Source organism: Oncorhynchus kisutch, unplaced genomic scaffold (genome assembly GCF_002021735.2).
Source record: "Oncorhynchus kisutch isolate 150728-3 unplaced genomic scaffold, Okis_V2 scaffold2093, whole genome shotgun sequence".
NCBI classification, from domain to species: Eukaryota; Metazoa; Chordata; class Actinopteri; order Salmoniformes; family Salmonidae; genus Oncorhynchus; species Oncorhynchus kisutch.
In genome coordinates, this window is record NW_022264038.1 from 1 (window position 1) to 22,480 (window position 22,480).

Below are 22,480 nucleotides of genomic sequence, written 5' to 3' on the forward strand. Positions count from 1 at the left end.
ATAGATAATAGGTATGTCATTGAGATGACTGGTCAGAGTGCAGGCATAGATAGAATACAAAATCATCGTCTTCTCTATCACCATAGCCTGACACGTCAGCAATGCAGGGTGGCAAGCCTGCTCGAAAGTCCAAGCGGATGGCTGTTTGCGAAGTGAGTTTGTGCTTATCCAGCTCAGAAATAATCACCCCCATTTGTGGTTCGAACCCACAAATACGAGATTAAGATCTCATGCTAATCTCGTCTGAGTTAGCCAGGTAGGTCAATGGTCTAACTGACTCGGACCGAGTATTGTACATCTATGTTTTTGCAAATATGTAAACAGGTGATCAGGCTCCTGTGGCGCAATCGGTTAGCGCGTGGTACTTATACAGCAGTATGCAGCGAAGCATGCCGAGGTTGTGAGTTCGAGCCTCACCAGGAGCCTGTACTTTTCTTGAACCCTTTGCCTGTCTATTTATGCTCTATCCCGACTGAGCTTGCCAGGTACCTCACAGTAGTGTTTGACTTTGTCCGAATATCGTTCAGCTCCATTTCTGCTGCAAAATATGAAGATCAGTGAAAGTGTTGTTGATGGATCCTGTGGTGCAATCTGTTAGCATGTTGTTTGTCTTATATAGCAGTATACAGAAATTAGATGACAAGGTTATGAGTTCAACTCCCACCAGGAGCAGTCTTCTTCTAGAAGCCTATCCCTGTCTATTTCTTGTCCAGAAAATTAGCATTTATTCAATCCATTTAGGAGGAGGATTTCATAGATCATAGGTATGTCATTGAGATGACAGTCAGAGTGCAGGCAGAGATAGAATACAAAATCATCGTCTTCTCTATCACCAGCTATGCCTGACACGTCAGCAATGCAGGTGGCAAGCCTGCTCAAAGTCCCAAGCAATGGCTGTTTTGCGAATTGAGTTGTGCTTCGCCTCAGAAAATAATCACCCCCCCATTTGTGGTTCTGAACCCACAAATACTAGATTAAGAGTCTCATGCTCTACCGTCTTGAGTTAGCCAGTAGGTCAATTGTCAAACTGACTCGGACCGAGTATTGTACATCTATGTTTTTGCAAGATATGGTAAACAGGTGGCAGAGCTCCCTGTGGCTCAATCGGTTAGCGCGTGGTACTTATACAGCAGTATGCAGCGAAGCAATGCCGAGGTTGTGAGTTCGACCTCACCAGGAGCATGTACTTTTCTTCCTTTCTTGAACCCTTTGCCTGTCTATTTATGCTCTACCGACTGAGCTTGCCAGGTACCTCAACAGTAGTATTGACTTGGTCCGAATATCGTTCACTCCATTTCTGCAAAATATGAAGATCAGTGAAAGTGTTTTGATGGATCCTGTGGTGCAATCTGTTAGCATGTTGTACTTATATAGCAGTATACAGAAATTAGATGACAAGGTATGAGTTCACTCCCACCAGGAGCAAGTCTTCTCTAGAAGCCTATCCCCTGTCTATTCTTGTCCAGAAAATTAGCATTTATTCAATCCATTTAGGAGGACGTTTCATGATAATAGGTAGTCATTGAGATGACAGGTCAGAGTGCAGGCAGAGATAGAATACAAATCATCGTCTTCTCTATCACCAGCTATGCCTGACACGTCGCAATGCAGGGTGGCAAGCCTGCTCGAAAGTCCAAGCGGATGGCTGTTTGCGAAGTGAGTTGGTGCTTTCGCTCAGAAATAATCACCCCATTTGTGGTTCGAACCCACAATACGAGATTAAGAGTCTCATGCTCTATCCCCTCTGAGTTAGCCAGGTAGTCAATTGTCGAACTGAACTCGGACCGAGTATTGTACATCTATGTTTTTGCAAGATATGGTAAACAGGTGATCAGGCTCCTGTGGCGCAATCGTTAGCGCGTGGTACTTATACGCAGTATGCAGCGAAGCAATGCCGAGGTGTGAGTTCGACCCTCACCAGGAGCCATGTACTTTCTTGAACCCTTTGCCCTGTCTATTTATGCTCTAACCGACTGAGCTTGCCAGGTACCTCAACAGTAGTGTTGACTTGGTCCGAATATCGTTCATCTCCATTTCTGCAAAAAATGAAGATCAGGAAAGTGTTGTTGATGGATGCTGTGGTGCAATCTGTTAGCATGTTTACTTATACAGCAGTATACAGAAATTAGATGACAAGGTTATGAGTTCAACTCCCACCAGGAGCAAGTATTCTTCTAGAAGCCTATCCCTGTCTATTTCTTGTCCAGAAAATTAGCATTTATTCAATCCATTTAGGAGGATTTTCATAGATAATAGTATGTCATTGAGATGACAGGTCAGAGTGCAGCAGAGATAGAATACAAATTCATCGTCTTCTCTATCACCAGCTATGCCTGACACGGCTGCAATGCAGGGTGGCAAGCCTGCTCGAAAGTCCAAGCGGATGGCTGTTTGGAAGTGAGTTGGTGCTTCGCCAGAAAATAATCACCCCATTTGTGGTTCGAACCCACAAATACGAGATTAAGAGTCTCATGCTCTATCGTCTGAGTTAGCCAGGTAGGTCAATTGTCGAACTGACTCGGACCGAGTATTGTACATCTATGTTTTTGCAAGATATGGTAAACAGGTGATCAGGCTCCTGTGGCGCAATCGTTAGCGCGTGGTACTTATACAGCAGTATGCAGCGAAGCAATGCCGAGGTTGTGAGTTCGACCCTCACCAGGAGCATGTACTTTCTTTTCTTGAACCCTTTGCCTGTCTATTTATGCTCTTACCGACTGAGCTTGCCAGGTACCTCAACAGTAGTGTTGACTTGGTCCGAATATCGTTCAGCTCCATTTCTGCAAAAATGAAGATCATGAAAGTGTTGTTGATGGATCCCTGTGGTGCAATCTGTTAGCATGTTGTACGTTATAGCCAAGTAGAAAACAGAAATTAGATGACCAAGGTTAATGATGTTCAACCCCAACCATGAGCAAGTATTCCTTCTAGAAGCCTATCCCTGGCTATTTCTGTCCAGAAAATTAGCATTTAATTCAATCCATTTAGAGAGGTACGTTTCATAGATAATAGGTATGTCTTGAGAGACAGGTCAGAGTGCAGGCAGAGATAGAATACAAAATCATCGTCTTCTCTATCACCAGCTATGCCTGACACGGCAGCAATGCAGGGTGGCAACCTGCTCGAACGTCCAAGCGATGGCTGTTTGCGAAGTGAGTTGGTGCTTCAGCTCAGAAAATATCACCCCATTTGTGGTTCGAACCCACAAATACGAGATTAAGAGTCTCATGCTCTAACCGTCTGAGTTAGCCAGTAGTCAATTGTCGAACTGACTCGGACCGAGTATTGTACATCTATGTTTTTGCAAGATATGGTAAACAGGTAATCAGTCTCCTGTGGCGCAATCGGTTAGCGCGTGGTACTTATACAGCAGTATGCAGCGAAGCAATGCCGAGGTTGTGATTCGTCCCCTCACCAGGACATGTACTTTTCTTGAACCCTTTGCCTGTCTATTTATGCTCTACTACCGACTGAGCTTGCCAGTACCTCACAGTAGTTTTGACTTGGTCCGAATATCGTTCAGCTCCATTTCTGCAAAATATGAAGATCAGTGAAAGTGTTGTTGATGGATCCTGTGGTGCAATCTGCTAGCATGTTGTACTTATATAGCAGTATACAGAAATTAGATGACAAGGTTATGAGTTCAACTCCCACCAGGAGCAAGTCTTCTTCTAGAAGCCTATCCCTGTCTATTTCTTATCCAGAAAATTTGCATTTATTCAATCCATTTAGGAGGACGTTTCATAGATAATAGGTATGTCATTGAGATGACAGGTCAGAGTGCAGGCAGAGATAGAATACAAAATCATCGTCTTCTCTATCACCAGCTATGCCTGACACGGCTGCAATGCAGGGTGGCAAGCCTGCTCGAAAGTCCAAGCGGATGGCTGTTTGCGAAGTGAGTTGGTGCTTCAGCTCAGAAAATAATCACCCCATTTGTGGTTCGAACCCACAAATACGAGATTAAGAGTCTCATGCTATATCGTCTGAGTTAGCCAGGTAGGTCAATTGTCGAAATGACTCGGACCGAGTATTGTACATCTATGTTTTTGCAAGATATAGTAAACAGGTGATCAGGTTCCTGTGGCGCAATCGGTTAGCGCGTGGTACTTATACAGCAGTATGCAGCGAAGCAATGCCGAGGTTGTGAGTTCGACCCTCACCAGGAGCATGTACTTTTCTTGAACCCTTTGCCTGTCTATTTATGCTCTACCGACTGAGCTTGCCATGTACCTCAACAGTAGTGTTGACTTGGTCCGAATATCGTTCAGCTCCATTTCTGCAAAAAATGAAGATCAGTGAAAGTGTTGTTGATGGATCCTGTGGTGCAATCTGTTAGCATGTTGTACTTATACAGCAGTATACAGAAATTAGATGACAAGGTTATGAGTTCAACTCCCACCAGGAGCAAGTATTCTTCTAGAAGCCTATCCCTGTCTATTTCTTGTCCAGAAAATTAGCATTTATTCAATTCATTTAGGAGGACGTTTCATAGATAATAGGCATGTCATTGAGATGACAGGTCAGAGTGCAGGCAGAGATAGAATACAAAATCATCGTCTTCTCTATCACCAGCTATGCCTGACATGGCAGCAATGCAGGGTGGCAAGCCTGCTCGAAAGTCCAAGCGGATGGCTGTTTGCGAAGTGAGTTGGTGCATCGCCTCAGAAAATAATCACCCCATTTGTGGTTCGAACCCACAAATGCGAGATTAAGAGTCTCATGCTCTATCGTCTGAGTTAGCCAGGTAGGTCAATTGTCGAACTGACTCGGACTGAGTATTGTACATCTATGTTTTTGCAAGATATGGTAAACAGTTGATCAGGCTCCTGTGGCGCAATCGGTTAGCGCGTGGTACTTATACAGCAGTATCCAGCGAAGCAATGCCGAGGTTGTGAGTTCGAGCCTCACCAGGAGCACGTGCTTTTCTTGAACCTTTTCCCTGTCTATTTATGCTCTACCGACTGAGCTAGCCAGGTACCTCAACAGTAGTATTGACTTGGTCCGAATATCGTTCAGCTCCATTTCTGCAAAATATGAAGATCAGTGAAAGTGTTGTTGATGGATCCTATGGTGCAATCTGTTAGCATGTTGTACTTATACAGCAGTATACAGAAATTAGATGACAAGGTTATGAGTTCAACTCCCACCAGGAGCAAGTATTCTTCTAGAAGCCTATCCCTGTCTATTTCTTGTCCAGAAAATTAGCATTTATTCAATCCATTTAGGAGGACGTTTCATAGATAATAGGTATGTCATTGAGATGACAGGTCAGAGTGCAGGCAGAGATAGAATACAAAATCATCGTCTTCTCTATCACCAGCTATGCCTGACACGTCAGCAATGCATGGTGGCTAGCCTGCTCGAAAGTCCAAGCAGATGGCTGTTTGCGAAGTGAGTTGGTGCTTCGCCTCAGAAAATAATCACCCCATTTGTGGTTCGAACCCACAAATACGAGATTAAGAGTCTCATGCTCTACCGTCTGAATTAGCCAGGTAGGTCAATTGTCGAACTGACTCGGACCGAGTATTCTACATCTATGTTTGTGCAAAATATGGTAAACAGGTGGTCAGGCTCCTGTGGCGCAATCGGTTAGCGCGTGGTACTTATACAGCAGTATGCAGCGAAGCAATGCCGAGGTTGTGAGTTCGACCCTCACCAGGAGCATGTACTTTTCTTGAACCCTTTGCCTGTCTATTTATGCTCTACCGACTGAGCTTGCCAGGTACCTCAACAGTAGTGTTGACTTGGTCCGAATATCGTTCAGCTCCATTTCTGCAAAATATGAAGATCAGTGAAAGTGTTGTTGATGGATCCTGTGGTGCAATCTGTTAGCATGTTGTACTTATATAGCAGTATACAGAAATTAGATGACAAGGTTATGAGTTCAACTCCCACCAGGAGCAAGTCTTCTTCTAGAAGCCTATCCCTGTCTATTTCTTGTCCAGAAAATTAGCATTTATTCAATCCATTTAGGAGGACGTTTCATAGATAATAGGTATGTCATTGAGATGACAGGTCAGAGTGCAGGCAGAGATAGAATACAAAATCATCGTCTTCTCTATCACCAGCTATGCCTGACACGGCAGCAATGCAGGGTGGCAAGCCTGCTCGAAAGTCCAAGCGGATGGCTGTTTGCGAAGTGAGTTGGTGCTTCGCCTCAGAAAATAATCACCCCATTTGTGGTTCGAACCCACAAATACGAGATTAAGAGTCTCATGCTATATCGTCTGAGTTAGCCAGGTAGGTCAATTGTCGAACTGACTCGGACCGAGTATTGTACATCTATGTTTTTGCAAGATATGGTAAACAGGTGATCAGGCTCCTGTGGCGCAATCGGTTAGCGCGTGGTACTTATACAGCAGTATGCAGCGAAGCAATGCCGAGGTTGTGAGTTCGACCCTCACCAGGAGCATGTACTTTTCTTGAACCCTTTGCCTGTCTATTTATGCTCTACCGACTGAGCTTGCCAGGTACCTCAACAGTAGTGTTGACTTGGTCCGAATATCGTTCAGCTCCATTTCTGCAAAATATGAAGATCAGTGAAAGTGTTGTTGATGGATCCTGTGGTGCAATCTGTTAGCATGTTGTACTTATACAGCAGTATACAGAAATTAGATGACAAGGTTATGAGTTCAAGCCCCACCAGGAGCAAGTATTCTTCTAGAAGCCTATCCCTGTCTATTTCTTGTCCAGAAAATTTGCATTTATTCAATCCATTTAGGAGGACGTTTCATAGATAATAGGTATGTCATTGAGATGACAGGTCAGAGTGCAGGCAGAGATAGAATACAAAATCATCGTCTTCTCTATCACCAGCTATGCCTGACACGTCAGCAATGCATGGTGGCTAGCCTGCTCGAAAGTCCAAGCAGATGGCTGTTTGCGAAGTGAGTTGGTGCTTCGGCTCAGAAAATAATCACCCCATTTGTGGTTCGAACCCACAAATACGAGATTAAGAGTCTCATGCTATATCGTCTGAGTTAGCCAGGTAGGTCAATTGTCTAACTGACTCGGACCGAGTATTGTACATCTATGTTTTTGCAAGATATGGTAAACAGGTGATCAGGCTCCTGTGGCGCAATCGGGTAGCGCGTGGTACTTATACAGCAGTATGCAGCGAAGCAATGCCGAGGTTGTGAGTTCGAGCCTCACCAGGAGCATGTACTTTTCTTGAACCCTTTGCCTGTCTATTTATGCTCTACCGACTGAGCTTGCCAGGTACCTCAACAGTAGTGTTGACTTGGTCCGAATATCGTTCAGCTCCATTTCTGCAAAATATGAAGATCAGTGAAAGTGTTGTTGATGGATCCTGTGGTGCAATCTGTTAGCATGTTGTACTTATACAGCAGTATACAGAAATTAGATGACAAGGTTATGAGTTCAAGCCCCACCAGGAGCAAGTATTCTTCTAGAAGCCTATCCCTGTCTATTTCTTGTCCAGAAAATGTGCATTTATTCAATCCATTTAGGAGGACGTTTCATAGATAATAGGTATGTCATTGAGATGACAGGTCAGAGTGCAGGCAGAGATAGAATACAAAATCATCGTCTTCTCTATCACCAGCTATGCCTGACACGGCTGCAATGCAGGGTGGCAAGCCTGCTCGAAAGTCCAAGCGGATGGCTGTTTGCGAAGTGAGTTGGTGCTTCAGCTCAGAAAATAATCACCCCATTTGTGGTTCGAACCCACAAATACGAGATTAAGAGTCTCATGCTATATCGTCTGAGTTAGCCAGGTAGGTCAATTGTCGAAATGACTCGGACCGAGTATTGTACATCTATGTTTTTGCAAGATATAGTAAACAGGTGATCAGTCTCCTGTGGCGCAATCGGTTAGCGCGTGGTACTTATACAGCAGTATGCAGCGAAGCAATGCCGAGGTTGTGAGTTCGAGCCTCACCAGGAGCATGTACTTTTCTTGAACCCTTTGCCTGTCTATTTATGCTCTACCGACTGAGCTTGCCATGTACCTCAACAGTAGTGTTGACTTGGTCCGAATATCGTTCAGCTCCATTTCTGCAAAAAATGAAGATCAGTGAAAGTGTTGTTGATGGATCCTGTGGTGCAATCTGTTAGCATGTTGTACTTATACAGCAGTATACAGAAATTAGATGACAAGGTTATGAGTTCAACTCCCACCAGGAGCAAGTATTCTTCTAGAAGCCTATCCCTGTCTATTTCTTGTCCAGAAAATTAGCATTTATTCAATCCATTTAGGAGGACGTTTCATAGATAATAGGTATGTCATTGAGATGACAGGTCAGAGTGCAGGCAGAGATAGAATACAAAATCATCGTCTTCTCTATCACCAGCTATGCCTGACACGGCTGCAATGCAGGGTGGCAAGCCTGCTCGAAAGTCCAAGCGGATGGCTGTTTGCGAAGTGAGTTGGTGCTTCAGCTCAGAAAATAATCACCCCATTTGTGGTTCGAACCCACAAATACGAGATTAAGAGTCTCATGCTATATCGTCTGAGTTAGCCAGGTAGGTCAATTGTCGAACTGACTCGGACCGAGTATTGTACATCTATGTTTTTGCAAGATATAGTAAACAGGTGATCAGGCTCCTGTGGCGCAATCGGTTAGCGCGTGGTACTTATACAGCAGTATGCAGCGAAGCAATGCCGAGGTTGTGAGTTCGACCCTCACCAGGAGCATGTACTTTTCTTGAACCCTTTGCCTGTCTATTTATGCTCTACCGACTGAGCTTGCCATGTACCTCAACAGTAGTGTTGACTTGGTCCGAATATCGTTCAGCTCCATTTCTGCAAAAAATGAAGATCAGTGAAAGTGTTGTTGATGGATCCTGTGGTGCAATCTGTTAGCATGTTGTACTTATACAGCAGTATACAGAAATTAGATGACAAGGTTATGAGTTCAACTCCCACCAGGAGCAAGTATTCTTCTAGAAGCCTATCCCTGTCTATTTCTTGTCCAGAAAATTAGCATTTATTCAATTCATTTAGGAGGACGTTTCATAGATAATAGGCATGTCATTGAGATGACAGGTCAGAGTGCAGGCAGAGATAGAATACAAAATCATCGTCTTCTCTATCACCAGCTATGCCTGACATGGCAGCAATGCAGGGTGGCAAGCCTGCTCGAAAGTCCAAGCGGATGGCTGTTTGCGAAGTGAGTTGGTGCATCGCCTCAGAAAATAATCACCCCATTTGTGGTTCGAACCCACAAATGCGAGATTAAGAGTCTCATGCTCTATCGTCTGAGTTAGCCAGGTAGGTCAATTGTCGAACTGACTCGGACTGAGTATTGTACATCTATGTTTTTGCAAGATATGGTAAACAGTTGATCAGGCTCCTGTGGCGCAATCGGTTAGCGCGTGGTACTTATACAGCAGTATCCAGCGAAGCAATGCCGAGGTTGTGAGTTCGAGCCTCACCAGGAGCACGTGCTTTTCTTGAACCTTTTCCCTGTCTATTTATGCTCTACCGACTGAGCTAGCCAGGTACCTCAACAGTAGTATTGACTTGGTCCGAATATCGTTCAGCTCCATTTCTGCAAAATATGAAGATCAGTGAAAGTGTTGTTGATGGATCCTATGGTGCAATCTGTTAGCATGTTGTACTTATACAGCAGTATACAGAAATTAGATGACAAGGTTATGAGTTCAACTCCCACCAGGAGCAAGTATTCTTCTAGAAGCCTATCCCTGTCTATTTCTTGTCCAGAAAATTAGCATTTATTCAATCCATTTAGGAGGACGTTTCATAGATAATAGGTATGTCATTGAGATGACAGGTCAGAGTGCAGGCAGAGATAGAATACAAAATCATAGTCTTCTCTATCACCAGCTATGCCTGACACGTCAGCAATGCAGGGTGGCAAGCCTGCTCGAAAGTCCAAGCGGATGGCTGTTTGCGAAGTGAGTTGGTGCTTCGCCTCAGAAAATAATCACCCCATTTCTGGTTCGAACCCACAAATACGAGATTAAGAGTCTCATGCTCTACCGTCTGAGTTAGCCAGGTAGGTCAATTGTCGAATTGACTCGTACCGAGTATTATACATCTATGTTTTGGCAAGATATGGTAAACAGGTGATCAGGCTCCTGTGGCGCAATCGGTTAGCGCGTGGTACTTATACAGCAGTATGCAGCGAAGCAATGCCGAGGTTGTGAGTTCGACCCTCACCAGGAGCATGTACTTTTCTTGAACCCTTTGCCTGTCTATTTATGCTCTACCGACTGAGCTAGCCAGGTACCTCAACAGTAGGATTGACTTGGTCCGAATATCGTTCAGCTCCATTTCTGCAAAATATGAAGATCAGTGAAAGTGTTGTTGATGGATCCTGTGGTGCAATCTGTTAGCATGTTGTACTTATACAGCAGTATACAGAAATTAGATGACAAGGTTATGAGTTCAAGCCCCACCAGGAGCAAGTATTCTTCTAGAAGCCTATCCCTGTCTATTTCTTGTCCAGAAAATTTGCATTTATTCAATCCATTTAGGAGGACGTTTCATAGATAATAGGTATGTCATTGAGATGACAGGTCAGAGTGCAGGCAGAGATAGAATACAAAATCATCGTCTTCTCTATCACCAGCTATGCCTGACACGGCTGCAATGCAGGGTGGCAAGCCTGCTCGAAAGTCCAAGCGGATGGCTGTTTGCGAAGTGAGTTGGTGCTTCAGCTCAGAAAATAATCACCCCATTTGTGGTTCGAACCCACAAATATGAGATTAAGAGTCTCATGCTATATCGTCTGAGTTAGCCAGGTAGGTCAATTGTCGAACTGACTCGGACCGAGTATTGTACATCTATGTTTTTGCAAGATATAGTAAACAGGTGATCAGTCTCCTGTGGCGCAATCGGTTAGCGCGTGGTACTTATACAGCAGTATGCAGCGAAGCAATGCCGAGGTTGTGAGTTCGACCCTCACCAGGAGCATGTACTTTTCTTGAACCCTTTGCCTGTCTATTTATGCTCTACCGACTGAGCTTGCCAGGTACCTCAACAGTAGTGTTGACTTGGTCCGAATATCGTTCAGCTCCATTTCTGCAAAATATGAAGATCAGTGAAAGTGTTGTTGATGGATCCTGTGGTGCAATCTGTTAGCATGTTGTACTTATACAGCAGTATACAGAAATTAGATGACAAGGTTATGAGTTCAACTCCCACCAGGAGCAAGTATTCTTCTAGAAGCCTATCCCTGTCTATTTCTTGTCCAGAAAATTAGCATTTATTCAATCCATTTAGGAGGACGTTTCATAGATAATAGGTATGTCATTGAGATGACAGGTCAGAGTGCAGGCAGAGATAGAATACAAAATCATCGTCTTCTCTATCACCAGCTATGCCTGACACGGCAGCAATGCAGGGTGGCAAGCCTGCTCGAAAGTCCAAGCGGATGGCTGTTTGCGAAGTGAGTTGGTGCTTCGCCTCAGAAAATAATCACCCCATTTGTGGTTCGAACCCACAAATACGAGATTAAGAGTCTCATGCTCTATCGTCTGAGTTAGCCAGGTAGGTCAATTGTCGAACTGACTCGGACCGAGTATTGTACATCTATGTTTTTGCAAGATATGGTAAACAGGTGATCAGGCTCCTGTGGCGCAATCGGTTAGCGCGTGGTACTTATACAGCAGTATGCAGCGAAGCAATGCCGAGGTTGTGAGTTCGAGCCTCACCAGGAGCATGTACTTTTCTTGAACCCTTTGCCTGTCTATTTATGCTCTACCGACTGAGCTTGCCAGGTACCTCAACAGTAGTATTGACTTGGTCCGAATATCGTTCAGCTCCATTTCTGCAAAATATGAAGATCAGTGAAAGTGTTGTTGATGGATCCTGTGGTGCAATCTGTTAGCATGTTGTACTTATACAGCAGTATACAGAAATTAGATGACAAGGTTATGAGTTCAACTCCCACCAGGAGCAAGTATTCTTCTAGAAGCCTATCCCTGTCTATTTCTTGTCCAGAAAATTAGCATTTATTCAATCCATTTAGGAGGACGTTTCATAGATAATAGGTATGTCATTGAGATGACAGGTCAGAGTGCAGGCAGAGATAGAATACAAAATCATCGTCTTCTCTATCACCAGCTATGCCTGACACGGCAGCAATGCAGGGTGGCAAGCCTGCTCGAAAGTCCAAGCGGATGGCTGTTTGCGAAGTGAGTTGGTGCTTCGCCTCAGAAAATAATCACCCCATTTGTGGTTCGAACCCACAAATACGAGATTAAGAGTCTCATGCTCTATCGTCTGAGTTAGCCAGGTAGGTCAATTGTCGAACTGACTCGGACCGAGTATTGTACATCTATGTTTTTGCAAGATATGGTAAACAGGTGATCAGGCTCCTGTGGCGCAATCGGTTAGCGCGTGGTACTTATACAGCAGTATGCAGCGAAGCAATGCCGAGGTTGTGAGTTCGAGCCTCACCAGGAGCATGTACTTTTCTTGAACCCTTTGCCTGTCTATTTATGCTCTACCGACTGAGCTAGCCAGGTACCTCAACAGTAGTATTGACTTGGTCCGAATATCGTTCAGCTCCATTTCTGCAAAATATGAAGATCAGTGAAAGTGTTGTTGATGGATCCTGTGGTGCAATCTGTTAGCATGTTGTACTTATACAGCAGTATACAGAAATTAGATGACAAGGTTATGAGTTCAACTCCCACCAGGAGCAAGTATTCTTCTAGAAGCCTATCCCTGTCTATTTCTTGTCCAGAAAATTAGCATTTATTCAATCCATTTAGGAGGACGTTTCATAGATAATAGGTATGTCATTGAGATGACAGGTCAGAGTGCAGGCAGAGATAGAATACAAAATCATCGTCTTCTCTATCACCAGCTATGCCTGACACGTCAGCAATGCAGGGTGGCAAGCCTGCTCGAAAGTCCAAGCGGATGGCTGTTTGCGAAGTGAGTTGGTGCTTCAGCCTCAGAAAATAATCACCCCATTTGTGGTTCGAACCCACAAATACGAGATTAAGAGTCTCATGCTCTATCGTCTGAGTTAGCCAGGTAGGTCAATTGTCGAACTGACTCGGACCGAGTATTGTACATCTATGTTTTTGCAAGATATGGTAAACAGGTGATCAGGCTCCTGTGGCGCAATCGGTTAGCGCGTGGTACTTATACAGCAGTATGCAGCGAAGCAATGCCGAGGTTGTGAGTTCGACCCTCACCAGGAGCATGTACTTTTCTTGAACCCTTTGCCTGTCTATTTATGCTCTACCGACTGAGCTTGCCAGGTACCTCAACAGTAGTGTTGACTTGGTCCGAATATCGTTCAGCTCCATTTCTGCAAAATATGAAGATCAGTGAAAGTGTTGTTGATGGATCCTGTGGTGCAATCTGTTAGCATGTTGTACTTATACAGCAGTATACAGAAATTAGATGACAAGGTTATGAGTTCAACTCCCACCAGGAGCAAGTATTCTTCTAGAAGCCTATCCCTGTCTATTTCTTGTCCAGAAAATTAGCATTTATTCAATCCATTTAGGAGGACGTTTCATAGATAATAGGTATGTCATTGAGATGACAGGTCAGAGTGCAGGCAGAGATAGAATACAAAATCATCGTCTTCTCTATCACCAGCTATGCCTGACACGGCAGCAATGCAGGGTGGCAAGCCTGCTCGAAAGTCCAAGCGGATGGCTGTTTGCGAAGTGAGTTGGTGCTTCGCCTCAGAAAATAATCACCCCATTTCTGGTTCGAACCCACAAATACGAGATTAAGAGTCTCATGCTCTACCGTCTGAGTTAGCCAGGTAGGTCAATTGTCGAATTGACTCGTACCGAGTATTGTACATCTATGTTTTGGCAAGATATGGTAAACAGGTGATCAGGCTCCTGTGGCGCAATCGGTTAGCGCGTGGTACTTATACAGCAGTATCCAGCGAAGCAATGCCGAGGTTGTGAGTTCGAGCCTCACCAGGAGCATGTACTTTTCTTGAACCCTTTGCCTGTCTATTTATGCTCTACCGACTGAGCTAGCCAGGTACCTCAACAGTAGTATTGACTTGGTCCGAATATCGTTCAGCTCCATTTCTGCAAAATATGAAGATCAGTGAAAGTGTTGTTGATGGATCCTGTGGTGCAATCTGTTAGCATGTTGTACTTATACAGCAGTATACAGAAATTAGATGACAAGGTTATGAGTTCAACTCCCACCAGGAGCAAGTATTCTTCTAGAAGCCTATCCCTGTCTATTTCTTGTCCAGAAAATTAGCATTTATTCAATCCATTTAGGAGGACGTTTCATAGATAATAGGTATGTCATTGAGATGACAGGTCAGAGTGCAGGCAGAGATAGAATACAAAATCATCGTCTTCTCTATCACCAGCTATGCCTGACACGTCAGCAATGCAGGGTGGCAAGCCTGCTCGAAAGTCCAAGCGGATGGCTGTTTGCGAAGTGAGTTGGTGCTTCGCCTCAGAAAATAATCACCCCATTTGTGGTTCGAACCCACAAATACGAGATTAAGAGTCTCATGCTCTACCGTCTGAGTTAGCCAGGTAGGTCAATTGTCGAACTGACTCGGACCGAGTATTGTACATCTATGTTTTTGCAAGATATGGTAAACAGGTGATCAGGCTCCTGTGGCGCAATCGGTTAGCGCGTGGTACTTATACAGCAGTATGCAGCGAAGCAATGCCGAGGTTGTGAGTTCGACCCTCACCAGGAGCATGTACTTTTCTTGAACCCTTTGCCTGTCTATTTATGCTCTACCGACTGAGCTTGCCAGGTACCTCAACAGTAGTGTTGACTTGGTCCGAATATCGTTCAGCTCCATTTCTGCAAAATATGAAGATCAGTGAAAGTGTTGTTGATGGATCCTGTGGTGCAATCTGTTAGCATGTTGTACTTATACAGCAGTATACAGAAATTAGATGACAAGGTTATGAGTTCAACTCCCACCAGGAGCAAGTATTCTTCTAGAAGCCTATCCCTGTCTATTTCTTGTCCAGAAAATTAGCATTTATTCAATCCATTTAGGAGGACGTTTCATAGATAATAGGTATGTCATTGAGATGACAGGTCAGAGTGCAGGCAGAGATAGAATACAAAATCATCGTCTTCTCTATCACCAGCTATGCCTGACACGGCAGCAATGCAGGGTGGCAAGCCTGCTCGAAAGTCCAAGCGGATGGCTGTTTGCGAAGTGAGTTGGTGCTTCGCCTCAGAAAATAATCACCCCATTTGTGGTTCGAACCCACAAATACGAGATTAAGAGTCTCATGCTCTACCGTCTGAGTTAGCCAGGTAGGTCAATTGTCGAACTGACTCGGACCGAGTATTGTACATCTATGTTTTTGCAAGATATGGTAAACAGGTGATCAGGCTCCTGTGGCGCAATCGGTTAGCGCGTGGTACTTATACAGCAGTATGCAGCGAAGCAATGCCGAGGTTGTGAGTTCGACCCTCACCAGGAGCATGTACTTTTCTTGAACCCTTTGCCTGTCTATTTATGCTCTACCGACTGAGCTTGCCAGGTACCTCAACAGTAGTGTTGACTTGGTCCGAATATCGTTCAGCTCCATTTCTGCAAAATATGAAGATCAGTGAAAGTGTTGTTGATGGATCCTGTGGTGCAATCTGTTAGCATGTTGTACTTATACAGCAGTATACAGAAATTAGATGACAAGGTTATGAGTTCAACTCCCACCAGGAGCAAGTATTCTTCTAGAAGCCTATCCCTGTCTATTTCTTGTCCAGAAAATTAGCATTTATTCAATCCATTTAGGAGGACGTTTCATAGATAATAGGTATGTCATTGAGATGACAGGTCAGAGTGCAGGCAGAGATAGAATACAAAATCATCGTCTTCTCTATCACCAGCTATGCCTGACACGTCAGCAATGCAGGGTGGCAAGCCTGCTCGAAAGTCCAAGCGGATGGCTGTTTGCGAAGTGAGTTGGTGCTTCGCCTCAGAAAATAATCACCCCATTTGTGGTTCGAACCCACAAATACGAGATTAAGAGTCTCATGCTCTACCGTCTGAGTTAGCCAGGTAGGTCAATTGTCGAACTGACTCGGACCGAGTATTGTACATCTATGTTTTTGCAAGATATGGTAAACAGGTGATCAGGCTCCTGTGGCGCAATCGGTTAGCGCGTGGTACTTATACAGCAGTATGCAGCGAAGCAATGCCGAGGTTGTGAGTTCGAGCCTCACCAGGAGCATGTACTTTTCTTGAACCCTTTGCCTGTCTATTTATGCTCTACCGACTGAGCTTGCCAGGTACCTCAACAGTAGTGTTGACTTGGTCCGAATATCGTTCAGCTCCATTTCTGCAAAATATGAAGATCAGTGAAAGTGTTGTTGATGGATCCTGTGGTGCAATCTGTTAGCATGTTGTACTTATACAGCAGTATACAGAAATTAGATGACAAGGTTATGAGTTCAACTCCCACCAGGAGCAAGTATTCTTCTAGAAGCCTATCCCTGTCTATTTCTTGTCCAGAAAATTAGCATTTATTCAATCCATTTAGGAGGACGTTTCATAGATAATAGGTATGTCATTGAGATGACAGGTCAGAGTGCAGGCAGAGATAGAATACAAAATCATCGTCTTCTCTATCACCAGCTATGCCTGACACGTCAGCAATGCAGGGTGGCAAGCCTGCTCGAAAGTCCAAGCGGATGGCTGTTTGCGAAGTGAGTTGGTGCTTCGCCTCAGAAAATAATCACCCCATTTGTGGTTCGAACCCACAAATACGAGATTAAGAGTCTCATGCTCTACCGTCTGAGTTAGCCAGGTAGGTCAATTGTCGAACTGACTCGGACCGAGTATTGTACATCTATGTTTTTGCAAGATATGGTAAACAGGTGATCAGGCTCCTGTGGCGCAATCGGTTAGCGCGTGGTACTTATACAGCAGTATGCAGCGAAGCAATGCCGAGGTTGTGAGTTCGAGCCTCACCAGGAGCATGTACTTTTCTTGAACCCTTTGCCTGTCTATTTATGCTCTACCGACTGAGCTAGCCAGGTACCTCAACAGTAGTATTGACTTGGTCCGAATATCGTTCAGCTCCATTTCTGCAAAATATGAAGATCAGTGAAAGTGTTGTTGATGGATCCTGTGGTGCAATCTGTTAGCATGTTGTACTTATACAGCAGTATACAGAAATTAGATGACAAGGTTATGAGTTCAACTCCCACCAGGAGCAAGTATTCTTCTAGAAGCCTATCCCTGTCTATTTCTTGTCCAGAAAATTAGCATTTATTCAATCCATTTAGGAGGACGTTTCATAGATAATAGGTATGTCATTGAGATGACAGGTCAGAGTGCAGGCAGAGATAGAATACAAAATCATCGTCTTCTCTATCACCAGCTATGCCTGACACGTCAGCAATGCAGGGTGGCAAGCCTGCTCGAAAGTCCAAGCGGATGGCTGTTTGCGAAGTGAGTTGGTGCTTCGCCTCAGAAAATAATCACCCCATTTGTGGTTCGAACCCACAAATACGAGATTAAGAGTCTCATGCTCTACCGTCTGAGTTAGCCAGGTAGGTCAATTGTCGAACTGACTCGGACCGAGTATTGTACATCTATGTTTTTGCAAGATATGGTAAACAGGTGATCAGGCTCCTGTGGCGCAATCGGTTAGCGCGTGGTACTTATACAGCAGTATGCAGCGAAGCAATGCCGAGGTTGTGAGTTCGAGCCCTCACCAGGAGCATGTACTTTTCTTGAACCCTTTGCCTGTCTATTTATGCTCTACCGACTGAGCTTGCCAGGTACCTCAACAGTAGTGTTGACTTGGTCCGAATATCGTTCAGCTCCATTTCTGCAAAATATGAAGATCAGTGAAAGTGTTGTTGATGGATCCTGTGGTGCAATCTGTTAGCATGTTGTACTTATACAGCAGTATACAGAAATTAGATGACAAGGTTATGAGTTCAACTCCCACCAGGAGCAAGTATTCTTCTAGAAGCCTATCCCTGTCTATTTCTTGTCCAGAAAATTAGCATTTATTCAATCCATTTAGGAGGACGTTTCATAGATAATAGGTATGTCATTGAGATGACAGGTCAGAGTGCAGGCAGAGATAGAATACAAAATCATCGTCTTCTCTATCACCAGCTATGCCTGACACGTCAGCAATGCAGGGTGGCAAGCCTGCTCGAAAGTCCAAGCGGATGGCTGTTTGCGAAGTGAGTTGGTGCTTCGCCTCAGAAAATAATCACCCCATTTGTGGTTCGAACCCACAAATACGAGATTAAGAGTCTCATGCTCTACCGTCTGAGTTAGCCAGGTAGGTCAATTGTCGAACTGACTCGGACCGAGTATTGTACATCTATGTTTGTGCAAGATATGGTAAACAGGTGATCAGGCTCCTGTGGCGCAATCGGTTAGCGCGTGGTACTTATACAGCAGTATGCAGCGAAGCAATGCCGAGGTTGTGAGTTCGAGCCTCACCAGGAGCATGTACTTTTCTTGAACCCTTTGCCTGTCTATTTATGCTCTACCGACTGAGCTTAGCCAGGTACCTCAACAGTAGTATTGACTTGGTCCGAATATCGTTCAGCTCCATTTCTGCAAAATATGAAGATCAGTGAAAGTGTTGTTGATGGATCCTGTGGTGCAATCTGTTAGCATGTTGTACTTATACAGCAGTATACAGAAATTAGATGACAAGGTTATGAGTTCAACTCCCACCAGGAGCAAGTATTCTTCTAGAAGCCTATCCCTGTCTATTTCTTGTCCAGAAAATTAGCATTTATTCAATCCATTTAGGAGGACGTTTCATAGATAATAGGTATGTCATTGAGATGACAGGTCAGAGTGCAGGCAGAGATAGAATACAAAATCATCGTCTTCTCTATCACCAGCTATGCCTGACACGTCAGCAATGCAGGGTGGCAAGCCTGCTCGAAAGTCCAAGCGGATGGCTGTTTGCGAAGTGAGTTGGTGCTTCGCCTCAGAAAATAATCACCCCATTTGTGGTTCGAACCCACAAATACGAGATTAAGAGTCTCATGCTCTACCGTCTGAGTTAGCCAGGTAGGTCAATTGTCGAACTGACTCGGACCGAGTATTGTACATCTATGTTTTTGCAAGATATGGTAAACAGGTGATCAGGCTCCTGTGGCGCAATCGGTTAGCGCGTGGTACTTATACAGCAGTATGCAGCGAAGCAATGCCGAGGTTGTGAGTTCGACCCTCACCAGGAGCATGTACTTTTCTTGAACCCTTTGCCTGTCTATTTATGCTCTACCGACTGAGCTAGCCAGGTACCTCAACAGTAGGATTGACTTGGTCCGAATATCGTTCAGCTCCATTTCTGCAAAATATGAAGATCAGTGAAAGTGTTGTTGATGGATCCTGTGGTGCAATCTGTTAGCATGTTGTACTTATACAGCAGTATACAGAAATTAGATGACAAGGTTATGAGTTCAAGCCCCACCAGGAGCAAGTATTCTTCTAGAAGCCTATCCCTGTCTATTTCTTGTCCAGAAAATGTGCATTTATTCAATCCATTTAGGAGGACGTTTCATAGATAATAGGTATGTCATTGAGATGACAGGTCAGAGTGCAGGCAGAGATAGAATACAAAATCATCGTCTTCTCTATCACCAGCTATGCCTGACACGTCAGCAATGCAGGGTGGCAAGCCTGCTCGAAAGTCCAAGCGGATGGCTGTTTGCGAAGTGAGTTGGTGCTTCGCCTCAGAAAATAATCACCCCATTTCTGGTTCGAACCCACAAATACGAGATTAAGAGTCTCATGCTCTACCGTCTGAATTAGCCAGGTAGGTCAATTGTCGAACTGACTCGGACCGAGTATTCTACATCTATGTTTGTGCAAAATATTGGTAAACAGGTGATCAGGCTCCTGTGGCGCAATCGGTTAGCGCGTGGTACTTATACAGCAGTATGCAGCGAAGCAATGCCGAGGTTGTGAGTTCGAGCCTCACCAGGAGCATGTACTTTTCTTGAACCCTTTGCCTGTCTATTTATGCTCTACCGACTGAGCTTGCCAGGTACCTCAACAGTAGTATTGACTTGGTCCGAATATCGTTCAGCTCCATTTCTGCAAAATATGAAGATCAGTGAAAGTGTTGTTGATGGATCCTGTGGTGCAATCTGTTAGCATGTTGTACTTATACAGCAGTATACAGAAATTAGATGACAAGGTTATGAGTTCAACTCCCACCAGGAGCAAGTATTCTTCTAGAAGCCTATCCCTGTCTATTTCTTGTCCAGAAAATTAGCATTTATTCAATCCATTTAGGAGGACGTTTCATAGATAATAGGTATGTCATTGAGATGACAGGTCAGAGTGCAGGCAGAGATAGAATACAAAATCATCGTCTTCTCTATCACCAGCTATGCCTGACACGTCAGCAATGCAGGGTGGCAAGCCTGCTCGAAAGTCCAAGCGGATGGCTGTTTGCGAAGTGAGTTGGTGCTTCGCCTCAGAAAATAATCACCCCATTTGTGGTTCGAACCCACAAATACGAGATTAAGAGTCTCATGCTCTACCGTCTGAGTTAGCCAGGTAGGTCAATTGTCGAACTGACTCGGACCGAGTATTGTACATCTATGTTTGTGCAAGATATGGTAAACAGGTGATCAGGCTCCTGTGGCGCAATCGGTTAGCGCGTGGTACTTATACAGCAGTATGCAGCGAAGCAATGCCGAGGTTGTGAGTTCGAGCCTCACCAGGAGCATGTACTTTTCTTGAACCCTTTGCCTGTCTATTTATGCTCTACCGACTGAGCTAGCCAGGTACCTCAACAGTAGGATTGACTTGGTCCGAATATCGTTCAGCTCCATTTCTGCAAAATATGAAGATCAGTGAAAGTGTTGTTGATGGATCCTGTGGTGCAATCTGTTAGCATGTTGTACTTATACAGCAGTATACAGAAATTAGATGACAAGGTTATGAGTTCAACTCCCACCAGGAGCAAGTATTCTTCTAGAAGCCTATCCCTGTCTAATTCTTGTCCAGAAAATTTGCATTTATTCAATCCATTTAGGAGGACGTTTCATAGATAATAGGTATGTCATTGAGATGACAGGTCAGAGTGCAGGCAGAGATAGAATACAAAATCATCGTCTTCTCTATCACCAGCTATGCCTGACACGTCAGCAATGCAGGGTGGCAAGCCTGCTCGAAAGTCCAAGCGGATGGCTGTTTGCGAAGTGAGTTGGTGCATCGCCTCAGAAAATAATCACCCCATTTGTGGTTCGAACCCACAAATGCGAGATTAAGAGTCTCATGCTCTATCGTCTGAGTTAGCCAGGTAGGTCAATTGTCGAACTGACTCGGACCGAGTATTGTACATCTATGTTTTTGCAAGATATAGTAAACAGGTGATCAGTCTCCTGTGGCGCAATCGGTTAGCGCGTGGTACTTATACAGCAGTATCCAGCGAAGCAATGCCGAGGTTGTGAGTTCGAGCCTCACCAGGAGCACGTGCTTTTCTTGAACCTTTTCCCTGTCTATTTATGCTCTACCGACTGAGCTAGCCAGGTACCTCAACAGTAGGATTGACTTGGTCCGAATATCGTTCAGCTCCATTTCTGCAAAATATGAAGATCAGTGAAAGTGTTGTTGATGGATCCTGTGGTGCAATCTGTTAGCATGTTGTACTTATACAGCAGTATACAGAAATTAGATGACAAGGTTATGAGTTCAACTCCCACCAGGAGCAAGTCTTCTTCTAGAAGCCTATCCCTGTCTATTTCTTGTCCAGAAAATTAGCATTTATTCAATCCATTTAGGAGGACGTTTCATAGATAATAGGTATGTCATTGAGATGACAGGTCAGAGTGCAGGCAGAGATAGAATACAAAATCATCGTCTTCTCTATCACCAGCTATGCCTGACACGTCAGCAATGCAGGGTGGCAAGCCTGCTCGAAAGTCCAAGCGGATGGCTGTTTGCGAAGTGAGTTGGTGCTTCGCCTCAGAAAATAATCACCCCATTTGTGGTTCGAACCCACAAATACGAGATTAAGAGTCTCATGCTCTACCGTCTGAGTTAGCCAGGTAGGTCAATTGTCGAACTGACTCGGACCGAGTATTGTACATCTATGTTTTTGCAAGATATGGTAAACAGGTGATCAGGCTCCTGTGGCGCAATCGGTTAGCGCGTGGTACTTATACAGCAGTATGCAGCGAAGCAATGCCGAGGTTGTGAGTTCGAGCCTCACCAGGAGCATGTACTTTTCTTGAACCCTTTGCCTGTCTATTTATGCTCTACCGACTGAGCTAGCCAGGTACCTCAACAGTAGTATTGACTTGGTCCGAATATCGTTCAGCTCCATTTCTGCAAAATATGAAGATCAGTGAAAGTGTTGTTGATGGATCCTGTGGTGCAATCTGTTAGCATGTTGTACTTATACAGCAGTATACAGAAATTAGATGACAAGGTTATGAGTTCAACTCCCACCAGGAGCAAGTATTCTTCTAGAAGCCTATCCCTGTCTATTTCTTGTCCAGAAAATTAGCATTTATTCAATCCATTTAGGAGGACGTTTCATAGATAATAGGTATGTCATTGAGATGACAGGT

At 44.4% G+C, this 22,480-nt stretch overlaps 27 non-coding genes across 27 annotated transcripts; all 27 read left to right on the forward strand.

Annotated features, from left to right (window-relative positions):
* Positions 1–332: 332 nt before the first annotated feature.
* trnai-uau (transfer RNA isoleucine (anticodon UAU)) lies at positions 333–425 on the forward strand. Its single transcript is given in 2 exon segments — positions 333–370; positions 390–425. It is a non-coding gene; the product is annotated as a tRNA-Ile (tRNA).
* Positions 426–2,574: 2,149 nt separating this feature from the next.
* On the forward strand, positions 2,575–2,667 carry trnai-uau (transfer RNA isoleucine (anticodon UAU)). The gene is made up of 2 exons: positions 2,575–2,611; positions 2,632–2,667. It is a non-coding gene; the product is annotated as a tRNA-Ile (tRNA).
* Positions 2,668–4,077: 1,410 nt separating this feature from the next.
* On the forward strand, positions 4,078–4,171 carry trnai-uau (transfer RNA isoleucine (anticodon UAU)). The gene is made up of 2 exons: positions 4,078–4,115; positions 4,136–4,171. It is a non-coding gene; the product is annotated as a tRNA-Ile (tRNA).
* Positions 4,172–4,825: 654 nt separating this feature from the next.
* Positions 4,826–4,919, forward strand: trnai-uau (transfer RNA isoleucine (anticodon UAU)). The gene is made up of 2 exons: positions 4,826–4,863; positions 4,884–4,919. It is a non-coding gene; the product is annotated as a tRNA-Ile (tRNA).
* Positions 4,920–5,573: 654 nt separating this feature from the next.
* trnai-uau (transfer RNA isoleucine (anticodon UAU)) lies at positions 5,574–5,667 on the forward strand. Its single transcript has 2 exons — positions 5,574–5,611; positions 5,632–5,667. It is a non-coding gene; the product is annotated as a tRNA-Ile (tRNA).
* Positions 5,668–6,321: 654 nt separating this feature from the next.
* Positions 6,322–6,415, forward strand: trnai-uau (transfer RNA isoleucine (anticodon UAU)). Its single transcript has 2 exons — positions 6,322–6,359; positions 6,380–6,415. It is a non-coding gene; the product is annotated as a tRNA-Ile (tRNA).
* Positions 6,416–7,069: 654 nt separating this feature from the next.
* trnai-uau (transfer RNA isoleucine (anticodon UAU)) lies at positions 7,070–7,163 on the forward strand. Its single transcript has 2 exons — positions 7,070–7,107; positions 7,128–7,163. It is a non-coding gene; the product is annotated as a tRNA-Ile (tRNA).
* A 654-nt stretch (positions 7,164–7,817) lies between these two features.
* Positions 7,818–7,911, forward strand: trnai-uau (transfer RNA isoleucine (anticodon UAU)). The gene is made up of 2 exons: positions 7,818–7,855; positions 7,876–7,911. It is a non-coding gene; the product is annotated as a tRNA-Ile (tRNA).
* Positions 7,912–8,565: 654 nt separating this feature from the next.
* trnai-uau (transfer RNA isoleucine (anticodon UAU)) lies at positions 8,566–8,659 on the forward strand. Its single transcript has 2 exons — positions 8,566–8,603; positions 8,624–8,659. It is a non-coding gene; the product is annotated as a tRNA-Ile (tRNA).
* Positions 8,660–9,313: 654 nt separating this feature from the next.
* On the forward strand, positions 9,314–9,407 carry trnai-uau (transfer RNA isoleucine (anticodon UAU)). The gene is made up of 2 exons: positions 9,314–9,351; positions 9,372–9,407. It is a non-coding gene; the product is annotated as a tRNA-Ile (tRNA).
* Positions 9,408–10,061: 654 nt separating this feature from the next.
* Positions 10,062–10,155, forward strand: trnai-uau (transfer RNA isoleucine (anticodon UAU)). The gene is made up of 2 exons: positions 10,062–10,099; positions 10,120–10,155. It is a non-coding gene; the product is annotated as a tRNA-Ile (tRNA).
* A 654-nt stretch (positions 10,156–10,809) lies between these two features.
* On the forward strand, positions 10,810–10,903 carry trnai-uau (transfer RNA isoleucine (anticodon UAU)). The gene is made up of 2 exons: positions 10,810–10,847; positions 10,868–10,903. It is a non-coding gene; the product is annotated as a tRNA-Ile (tRNA).
* Positions 10,904–11,557: 654 nt separating this feature from the next.
* Positions 11,558–11,651, forward strand: trnai-uau (transfer RNA isoleucine (anticodon UAU)). Its single transcript has 2 exons — positions 11,558–11,595; positions 11,616–11,651. It is a non-coding gene; the product is annotated as a tRNA-Ile (tRNA).
* A 654-nt stretch (positions 11,652–12,305) lies between these two features.
* Positions 12,306–12,399, forward strand: trnai-uau (transfer RNA isoleucine (anticodon UAU)). The gene is made up of 2 exons: positions 12,306–12,343; positions 12,364–12,399. It is a non-coding gene; the product is annotated as a tRNA-Ile (tRNA).
* Positions 12,400–13,054: 655 nt separating this feature from the next.
* On the forward strand, positions 13,055–13,148 carry trnai-uau (transfer RNA isoleucine (anticodon UAU)). The gene is made up of 2 exons: positions 13,055–13,092; positions 13,113–13,148. It is a non-coding gene; the product is annotated as a tRNA-Ile (tRNA).
* Positions 13,149–13,802: 654 nt separating this feature from the next.
* On the forward strand, positions 13,803–13,896 carry trnai-uau (transfer RNA isoleucine (anticodon UAU)). The gene is made up of 2 exons: positions 13,803–13,840; positions 13,861–13,896. It is a non-coding gene; the product is annotated as a tRNA-Ile (tRNA).
* A 654-nt stretch (positions 13,897–14,550) lies between these two features.
* On the forward strand, positions 14,551–14,644 carry trnai-uau (transfer RNA isoleucine (anticodon UAU)). The gene is made up of 2 exons: positions 14,551–14,588; positions 14,609–14,644. It is a non-coding gene; the product is annotated as a tRNA-Ile (tRNA).
* Positions 14,645–15,298: 654 nt separating this feature from the next.
* On the forward strand, positions 15,299–15,392 carry trnai-uau (transfer RNA isoleucine (anticodon UAU)). Its single transcript has 2 exons — positions 15,299–15,336; positions 15,357–15,392. It is a non-coding gene; the product is annotated as a tRNA-Ile (tRNA).
* A 654-nt stretch (positions 15,393–16,046) lies between these two features.
* trnai-uau (transfer RNA isoleucine (anticodon UAU)) lies at positions 16,047–16,140 on the forward strand. Its single transcript has 2 exons — positions 16,047–16,084; positions 16,105–16,140. It is a non-coding gene; the product is annotated as a tRNA-Ile (tRNA).
* Positions 16,141–16,794: 654 nt separating this feature from the next.
* On the forward strand, positions 16,795–16,888 carry trnai-uau (transfer RNA isoleucine (anticodon UAU)). The gene is made up of 2 exons: positions 16,795–16,832; positions 16,853–16,888. It is a non-coding gene; the product is annotated as a tRNA-Ile (tRNA).
* A 654-nt stretch (positions 16,889–17,542) lies between these two features.
* trnai-uau (transfer RNA isoleucine (anticodon UAU)) lies at positions 17,543–17,637 on the forward strand. Its single transcript has 2 exons — positions 17,543–17,580; positions 17,601–17,637. It is a non-coding gene; the product is annotated as a tRNA-Ile (tRNA).
* Positions 17,638–18,291: 654 nt separating this feature from the next.
* On the forward strand, positions 18,292–18,385 carry trnai-uau (transfer RNA isoleucine (anticodon UAU)). Its single transcript has 2 exons — positions 18,292–18,329; positions 18,350–18,385. It is a non-coding gene; the product is annotated as a tRNA-Ile (tRNA).
* Positions 18,386–19,040: 655 nt separating this feature from the next.
* Positions 19,041–19,134, forward strand: trnai-uau (transfer RNA isoleucine (anticodon UAU)). Its single transcript has 2 exons — positions 19,041–19,078; positions 19,099–19,134. It is a non-coding gene; the product is annotated as a tRNA-Ile (tRNA).
* Positions 19,135–19,789: 655 nt separating this feature from the next.
* On the forward strand, positions 19,790–19,883 carry trnai-uau (transfer RNA isoleucine (anticodon UAU)). Its single transcript has 2 exons — positions 19,790–19,827; positions 19,848–19,883. It is a non-coding gene; the product is annotated as a tRNA-Ile (tRNA).
* Positions 19,884–20,537: 654 nt separating this feature from the next.
* trnai-uau (transfer RNA isoleucine (anticodon UAU)) lies at positions 20,538–20,631 on the forward strand. Its single transcript has 2 exons — positions 20,538–20,575; positions 20,596–20,631. It is a non-coding gene; the product is annotated as a tRNA-Ile (tRNA).
* Positions 20,632–21,285: 654 nt separating this feature from the next.
* Positions 21,286–21,379, forward strand: trnai-uau (transfer RNA isoleucine (anticodon UAU)). The gene is made up of 2 exons: positions 21,286–21,323; positions 21,344–21,379. It is a non-coding gene; the product is annotated as a tRNA-Ile (tRNA).
* Positions 21,380–22,033: 654 nt separating this feature from the next.
* trnai-uau (transfer RNA isoleucine (anticodon UAU)) lies at positions 22,034–22,127 on the forward strand. Its single transcript has 2 exons — positions 22,034–22,071; positions 22,092–22,127. It is a non-coding gene; the product is annotated as a tRNA-Ile (tRNA).
* Positions 22,128–22,480: the final 353 nt, after the last annotated feature.